Raw genomic sequence first — 7,797 nt, 5'->3', positions numbered from 1 at the left:
AAAATAAAAAGATTACAGCCTAGAAAGCTCTATGGGGCAGTTCTACTCTGTCACATGGGGTTGCTATGAGTTGGAATTGACTCAATGGCACACAACAACCAGTAATCAGGACTGGCCCTAGGGTGTGCCAAGACCCAAGCAAACATTTTTTGCAGGGGTCTCTGTATAATATAACTAATTTAATTGAAAATATATTTTGAAATTCACGGGCCTATCCGAGGAATGTGGAGCCCTAGTGGTACCATGGTTAAGAGCTACAGTGAGCTATGGCTGCTAAACAAAATGTGGGCAGTTCAAAACCCCCAGCCACTCCTTGGAAACCTTATGGGGCAGTTCTACTCTGTCTTATAGGGTCGCTTTGAGTTGGAACAGACTCGACAGCAATGGGTTTTTTTTTTTTAATCTAAGGAATAGTTATTTACCCATGAAGAGTTAGAATAATGGGGAGAGGAGAGTTATTACATGTTTATTGTCCAATTAGTGCATGTGAAGATGCTTCATAGGGTCCAGGCGCTATCTCTTCATATTCTTTATTGTTCGATACACTATTCCTGGCTAATTTCATATCTACTCTTGCAAGATTAAGGTAGTAACTCTGTTATTAATCACAGTGCCATTGCTCTTTAAACCTGTTTATTGAACCAAAGGGTCAGCAGTTCAAATCCGCCAGGCACTCCTTGGAAACTCTATGGGGCTGTTCTACTCTGTCCTATAGGGTCACTATGAGTCAGAATCAACTCGATGGCACCGGGCACTGGGTTATTGAAAAAAATATAGATCTTCTTGCCTATGCAGTTCTCATACCATTTATTTAATGCTGGTTACATCATTAGTTATGACACTGCATCATCCATCTTGCTGCCCATGGATACTCACTTCCAATGACTCTGTCAAAGAGTGTTACTGTGCTTTGCTGACAAAGACCACAAATGTCAGTCTTAACCCAAGCATGCAGGAAATGTGGGCAATAATTTGTTTCCTGCTATGTTAAATTTACCATCTGGAATTTTATAATATAAAAGTAGAACAACACATCTTCCCACCCGGTCTTCTCTTGAACTCCTTAGGCCCTAGCATTGCATTCTTAGAATGTGACCACACCCCTGCCTTTCATATACCATCACCAGTGGGGACAATACGAGAGAGGACCACGGATGGGATCAGAAGAGCAGTCTCATTCATGTCAGGAATACCCATCCCTTGTCCACACACCTTAAGGCCAATCAGAGAAAACACAACATCACTACATCAGAGACAAGAAAGGACATCAACCAAAAGGGCCTGGATTGGGATCCAGCCACAGGGCCCAAAAAGACCCCATAGGTACAAATTCAAGAGTTCCTTGTGGCATCTAGTCAACTCCATGAATGGGATACAGAGTTTAAGAGTGTCCAGAAAAGGAGAAATAGGAATGGGGGAGCACATTTGGGTGCTGATGCAAGCTCAGGTTACCTCACTAGGACTGGAGGCCCCAGCCAGTCTGAGGCACTTGTTAGGTGCTGTCAAGACTGTTCTGACTCATAGGTACCCTATGTACAATGGAATGCAACACTGCCCAGTCCTGTGCCATCCTTAAAATCATTGCTATGTTTGAGCCTGTTATTGCAGCTGTTGTGTCAGTCCATCTCACTAAGGGTCTTCCTCTTTTTTGCCGACCTTCCACCTTATCAAGCATGATGTTCTTCTCCAGGGACCGGTCCCTCCTGATAACATGTCTGAAGTACATGAGACAGAGTCTCACCATCCTTGCTTCCAAGTGGCACTCTGGCTGTACTTCCAAGACAGACCTGTTTGTTCTTCTGGCAGTCCATGGTATAGTAAGGCAAAAATTGTGAGGAAGGCATTTCAAAGCACAGGGCCTCTTGAGGCATGGAGCCTGGACTAGAGCCCCATTTGCTGGATCCAAGGGCAGTACTGCCAGTAATGCATCTACTTTTCACTGTAGAGGCTGGAAAAGTCAGCCACTGGGTAAGTTTTCCTAGCTTATCTTGCAGCTAGGAGTGGGCACGTGACTCAGTTGTATCCAGTGAGGTACACGAGAAGGTTTACCAGATGAGGAAGGAGTGTTTGAGAAAGATTTTCCTTCCTGATAAAAAGAAACTCTGGTGGCATAAAGGCTGAAGGGTATGGCTGCTAACCAGAAGATCAGATGTTCAAATCCACCAGGCGCTCCTTGGAAACCCTATGGGGCAATTCTACTCTGTCCTGTAAGGTCACTAAAAGTTGGAATCGACTCAACAGCAATGGGTTTGGTTTTTTGAGTTTTCCTGATAAAAAGGAAAGCCTCTTTTTCAGCCCAGTCTACTTTCTTCTTTCCTTAATAGACTTTTCTGAAGATGTGATACCTAGAGCTGTGGCAACTATTTTGTAACCATGAGGCAATAGCCTAAGATGAAGACTCAAAAACCCAAGGATGGGAGAGAAGAAAGAAAGAGCCTGGGTCCTTTAACAATTATTGAGCCATCATACCCTGGGACTGCCAACCTCTAGACTGTTTACGTCAGATAATTAAATGTTTTTACTACTTGAGCCAATATAGCTGGTTATTCTGATACTTGCAGCTGAAAAGCATTCCGAACTTATATATAGGCTAAAAACATCAAAGTCCTACTCAAAAGCAGGCTAAAAGCTGAGTCCTACCTGTGCAGATACCCAACATGCAAAGATTGAAAGAGTCTCTTTTCTCATGGAGCTTCCAGTCTAGAAAAGGGATAAAAATGTAAACAGATGTAATTCCTCCAATGTTGACTAACATCTGAAAGAGTGTATGGGTTTAATCACTTACCTAAAATAATTCAATTTTAGTCAAGTATGATCATAGGTGGTGTCTATGGATGGTAGAAAACATTACTTTTCTTTTGGAGTTGCCTTTCAATTCACAGAGATTCAATGGCAGATGGGACTGTAGTGGTCCCTTCTGTCTCAGATCTCCCTTTTTTCTCTGAGTCTTCCTTTATGTTCCCCTCAGTCTTTGGTACCTTTCTGCCTTCGTCTCCAGGTGCTGGGTCCATCTTGTTTATTGCTGTTTGTGAGGTCACAGGATGGACCTCTTCTTCATTTCTAGTTCCAACCTGGAGGGCTGCAGAGGACAGACTCTTGTAGTTGGTAGATTCTTAAAGTTCTTCTTAAGATTAAGCTTAGTTAAAAAAAAAAAAAAATGCGCGCTCACTTTGGCAGCACATTTACTAACATTGGAATAATACAGAGAAGATAACATGGCTCCTGTGCAAGAATGACATGTAAATTAGTGAAACTTTCCATATTAAAAAAAAAAAAAATGCTTTTTAATTGCTAAATTTTGACTTCTCTCAGAGCACTGGAAACCCTGGTGGTGTAGTGGTTAAGTGCTACGGCTGCTAACCAAAGCGTCGGCAGTTCAAATCCGCCAGGCACTCCTTGGAAACTCTATGGGGCTGTTCTACTCTGTCCTATAGGGTCACTATGAGTCGGAATCGACTCAACGGCTCTGGGTTTGGTTTTTTTTTTTTGTTTGTTTGTTTGTTTCAAAGAGCATTATGTCAATGCGTTGTTGTGTTCTAAAACCCCCTTCCCATCAGGACTGTAGTACTATCAAAACAGGTAAGAGGGACAGAACACTCTGTTCTCCACACAAAAATGTTAAGATAAATAAAATTGCTAAAAAGGGGGCCTGACGTTACAAAATGCACGGGGTATGAGAGAAGGTGCATCTGTATCAGCTTGTGGGGATCAGGGAGGGCTTCACAAAGGACTAGCATTTGTGTTGGGCTTTCAAGGGTGATTATAAATGTGTTGGGACACTTGGTTTTAAGTGACGGAAACTCAAACTAGTTTAGGAAAAAGAGATTTAATTTTAAGGATACTAGGATCTCTCTCAAAAAAACAAGAAGAAATCTCGAATGACCTGACAGAAGGAAAAGCAAGAAATAATTGGTCTGCAGTAACAAATGGAATGGAGACTCTCTCTCTGCCTTGTTTGCTTCTGTTTCTCTCTGCATCTTAAACCAGAGAAAGAGTGACTCCAATTCTGCTCCTGTTCGGAAATTCTCAGAGAATCTGATTGACCCACCTTGGTTCAGTTGTCCACATGTAGACTAACCAACTGCAATCAGGGATGTGGAATCATGTAAGAGCTTATCGGTCCCTGCTAGATATACACAGTTAAAAGCAGTGAAGGAAGAACCCCCAGAAGAAGGGGGCAGGTGCTTCCAGAAGGAGGGCTGTTGTCATCACTATTGTGTGTCATGGAACTGGGCAGATGAAATACAAATGAGCAGTGAAGGGCACTGGAAGATAATAAGTAGGGGGATAGTCAGGGAACAGCATACCAAGTAGAGGGAACAGCATGTTCAAAAGCACAGAGGCATGAGAAGACATGGTATAGTCTGCGAACTACAAACAGTTCAATATTGGTGGAATATAAAGTTAAAGAGGAGAATGAAGTTGAGAATAGAGAAGTAGGCTAGGCATAATCAGGGAGGACCTTGTATTCCTTGGTAAAGAACTAAGATTTCATCCCTTAGGTAATGAAGAGCCATTGAAGGATTCTGAGGAGAGATCGTTCCAACAACAGTGAGAGGAATGCACCAGAACAGTGTTTAAGAGAGTGTGACACCCAAGATGAGCTGATTTTACTTAATGCAGAGGCTGGATTTAAGAGGTATGCAAAGGAAACAATGAATATCACTGATTCACATAGTGAAAGGGTTATTCTTTTAGTCTATTTGATCAAGTCAAGGAGAAACAATCAGCTTAGTGCTGATATGTTTTTAAACCCATTGTCATCAACTCAATTCTGACTCATAGCGACTCTATATGACAGAGTAGAGCTACTCTATAGGGTTTCCAAGGCTGTATTCTTTTACAGGAGCATTCTGCCACATCTTTCTCCCGCGGAGTGGCTGGTGGATATGAACCACCAACCCTTCAATTAGAAACCGAGTGCTTAACCACTGGCCTCTCTAAGGTTTGCTAATCTTCCTTTTTTATCAAAGAGCAGAGCCTCAAACTCAGAACATCCAGCAGCCAACAATATCCAGCTAAGATTAAATAACATTGTTTTATTTTCATTGGATTACTTTTGTAGTTAGCACTCTACTTATGACAAGTGATAGTGGTTTTTCATTCATGATAATGATATAAAAGTTCCTTTTCAATAAAGTTGAGCAAAATAAGAGTCAATTTAAAGGAATAGTTAAGTATATGACAGTACAGATGATACATGGATATGGCAAGAATGGTGACAGTGGGACACAGTGGACTAAAAGCTGGAGTATATTGGATTAGGAGAAAATAAATTATTAAACACAAGACACCAGTAAGATGGATGTTACAATAGTCAGGTGGGAGATTCTTTTAGAGCATAAAGCCTAATGTTTATTTTGTTTTCCTCTCAGGAATAAGCCTTGAAGGCAACAAGAGTAAATGTCTAGTTAGAACCCTAGTCAGCAATGCAAAACGTTGTCAGTGATGTTGAGCTGATGTCAATACATTCTTTCAAACATTAGCTCCCAAAATTTCTCCTGACATACCACCTCCAGTCCACTTTTTGAGGGAGGATGGTATAAATGAATTAAGTAAAATAGTAAGTTATAATAAACCTTTTACTCATCCCTCAAGTTCCTTCAGCTCAAATGCCACCTCCTCTGAGAAGCCTTTCCAGATTTCTCCATGTCAGTGCAGCTGGTCTTTTCCCTTTGCTTTCAGTGAGCCTTCATCCACATCTCCCTATCAAAGCAAAGCTCTTGTTGAATAGCTTCTCGGTATGCCTCCACATCAGGCTCTAAGCTATCCAGTAACCCTGTCTTTCATTCTTTCTATCCATAGCAGTTAGCACTACTCTGGCACAAAATAGGCAGGAGTTCAATAAATATATGTGCACCAAATGAATCTTACTGTGGGGATGTCATATTACAGAAAAACACTTAGAAAGTCATTACAATCTATACCATCAATTTCAAGTTCACTGAAAGTTCATAGAAGGGAAAAATCAGCAAAAACTGGGAAACGTATTGAAGGTGTTAGGGATGTTACAAGGCTTGGGTTGGAAATAGGAAATCTAAATAAAGGTTCTTCAACACACCACTTCAGCATCTTGATAGCAAGACTTTCCACTTCAAAGAGTATGTGTGTGTGTGTTGGAGGGAAGGAAGGAAGGAGCCAGGTCCTTGTAAGGGTTTTCACTTGTCTCTTCTTCCTTTCACCCTTCACAAAACCATCACTTTGGAATTTGGCTGACATTGTCAACAATCTTTCATATCTCCAGCATCCCACATAGTCCCAGACCATAAACTTTTGAGGAATGGAAACACCTCTGACAAAACTAAACGCTGGATTGACAGAAGTTCATTGAGAGTTCATGGAAGGGAGAAGGGCGGGAGCAGTGAGAACTTGTTGAAGAATTTCTCATGGCTACAGGCTTGAGCTGGGTGTGGGACTTAAAGACATAGATTCCTTCAGACCCACAAGCTCCAGAATCCTTTCCAAATTGCCAGTTAAGACAGCTCTAGTCTTCAAAAAAATCTGAAGCTGCACTGCCAATATGGTAGCCACTAGCCACATGTACGTATCTAAATTTAAATACAGTTACAAAGTCAGTTCCTTAGTTGCACTAACCGCAGTTCGAGTGTCCAGTGGCCACATGTTGTTAGTGGCTTCTATATTAAACAGTTCAGATAAAGAACATTTCCATCATCACAGAAAGTTCAATTGGACAGGGAAGATCTAAGGAGTAAATGCTTTCTGGGTTACTAAGGGCAGGAGCAGGAGGGGAAAAAGACTCTTAACTGCCTTTAAAGGACTTTTCTATTTCTCTACCCTTTAGCTCCTACCTTTCAGAATTTGACTAACATTTCCCTCCCTGACAGTCTCCATGCTCTCAGAATACATTCTGGGTACAATTTTGTTTGTTTTTATAATTCGGTGGGTTTTAGTATGTTCATAAAGTTGTGTAACCATCACCACTCTCTAATTCTAGAACATTTTCATATTCCTCCAAAAAAACATATACTTATTAGCAGTCATTCCTCCTCTTCCCTCCCCCTAGCTCCACCAAAAAAACCCAAACCTGTCATAGAGGAGTTGATAGCCTAGAGGACAGAGTAGAACTGCCCCTCAGGGTTTCCAAGGCTGTTATCTTTACAGAAGCAGATTACCACATCTTTCTCCCGCAGGGCGGCTGGTTGGTTTCAACCACTGACCTTTTGGTTAGCAGCCGAACACTTAACCACTGGGCCATGAGGGGTCCTCCTCCCAGCTTCTGGCAACCAGTAGTTTACTTTCTGTCTTTATGGATGTACCTATTCTGGACATTTCATATAAATGGAATCACATAATATGTGGCCTTCTGTGTCTGGCTTTTTTTACTTAGCATAATGTTTCCAAGGTTAATCCTTTTTTGTTGTAGCATGTATCAGTACTTTCTTCCTTTTTATAGTTGAATAATGTTCCATCGTATGGCTTTACCACATTTCGTGTATTCATTCATCAGCAGATGGACATTTGGATTGCTTCCTCTTTGGCTTTTACAAATAAAGCTGCTGTGAACATGATGTACACGTTTTTATGTGGATATGTGTTTTCAATTCTCTTGAGTTGTGTGGAACTACTGGATCACTCGGTAAGGGTCTAACTTTTTGGGGTGTTGCCAAACTATTTTCCAAAATGGCTACACCATTTCACCTTACATACATTTAAGAAAAAGTTTATTCTTCTTTTTACTTGAATACAATGAATAGAAACTACCTTTCATTGTTGGATTGGGTGGATGGTCACTTTGACCCGTACCAAGGTCCAGTCAGCCTGGAACTGGAGGATGTT

General features: G+C 41.3%; 1 non-coding gene across 1 annotated transcript; it reads left to right on the top strand.

The window, feature by feature from the left end:
- Positions 1–3,161: 3,161 nt before the first annotated feature.
- On the top strand, positions 3,162–3,267 carry LOC111750246 (U6 spliceosomal RNA). Its single transcript, XR_002785398.1, has one exon. It is a non-coding gene; the product is annotated as a U6 spliceosomal RNA (small nuclear RNA).
- Positions 3,268–7,797: the final 4,530 nt, after the last annotated feature.

Source organism: Loxodonta africana, chromosome 10 (genome assembly GCF_030014295.1).
Source record: "Loxodonta africana isolate mLoxAfr1 chromosome 10, mLoxAfr1.hap2, whole genome shotgun sequence".
Lineage (NCBI taxonomy): Eukaryota > Metazoa > Chordata > Mammalia > Proboscidea > Elephantidae > Loxodonta > Loxodonta africana.
The sequence above is the reverse complement of the archived record's forward strand: the minus strand, read 5'-3'. Positions and strand labels throughout refer to the sequence as shown.